At 44.1% G+C, this 926-nt stretch overlaps 1 non-coding gene across 1 annotated transcript; it reads left to right on the top strand.

Moving 5' to 3' along the window:
• The first annotated feature begins 539 nt into the window (after nt 1-539).
• LOC141650235 (small nucleolar RNA R71) lies at nt 540-645 on the top strand. The gene has a single exon (XR_012546280.1). It is a non-coding gene; the product is annotated as a small nucleolar RNA R71 (small nucleolar RNA).
• The last annotated feature ends 281 nt before the right edge of the window (nt 646-926 follow it).

Genomic DNA, 926 nt, shown 5'->3' on the forward strand with positions numbered 1-926 from the left:
GAAAGCCTTGTTGAGCTTTGTGAGGAGGAATATAAGCTTGTTGCTGCTGCGGAGGAGGGGTAGGATTAAGTATATTCTGACTAGTTAATCTCAAGTTAGGATGGACTCCACTCTGATTATTATAATAGGAGCTTCCTTGCATATATTGCTGAAAGGCAAGAACTTGATCCTTCTCAGTTAGACAGTCAACAACAGTGTGACCGTCATTACTCCCACATCTCTCACGAGTAACGGCTTCTTGTCTAGTTAACAAGTGAATCGTTTGTTGATCACCAGCAGCCTGCAACTCTAGCTTATCAAAACGGGCATTCATGGCTTCCAGCTGAGCCACAACTGCACTATCTACTGAAGAGACAGTACGAATACTTCTTCTCGGGTTCCCATACTCAGCACAATGGGTAGCCATTTCCTCTATGATACCCCATCCCTTGTCATCGTCATTGTTCTTCTGAAATCGCCCATTAGATGAGGCGTCCAATATTGCATGCTGGTCATCATACAACCCATTGTATAATTGGTTGCATAAAAACCACTGATCGAAACCATGATGAGGAAGAGACCTCACCAACTTCTTGAAACGACACCAAGCTTCATATAAGTTTTCATCCGGTGTCTACTTAAAACTTGTAATTTTCCCTCTCAGCTGATTAGTGCGTTGTGGAGGAAAATACCTTTTATATAAAGCAAGGGCCAAACTCTCCCAGTCAGTAATACCGGCTGCAGTTCTGTCGAGATCAGTGAGATATTCACGGGCTCCATCGGTCAAAGAAAAAGGAAACAAGACCTCCTTAATCTTATCCTGGGTCACTCCCTTAGTAGCGGGAATGGTAGAGCAATAATCAGTGAAAACCTCCATATGTTTACGCGGATCTTCACCCGCCACACCTCGGAATAGGTTTCGTTCGACCAGGTTAATGTAGGACGGC

Source organism: Silene latifolia, chromosome 3 (assembly GCF_048544455.1).
Source record: "Silene latifolia isolate original U9 population chromosome 3, ASM4854445v1, whole genome shotgun sequence".
In the NCBI taxonomy this organism is placed as follows: Eukaryota; Viridiplantae; Streptophyta; class Magnoliopsida; order Caryophyllales; family Caryophyllaceae; genus Silene; species Silene latifolia.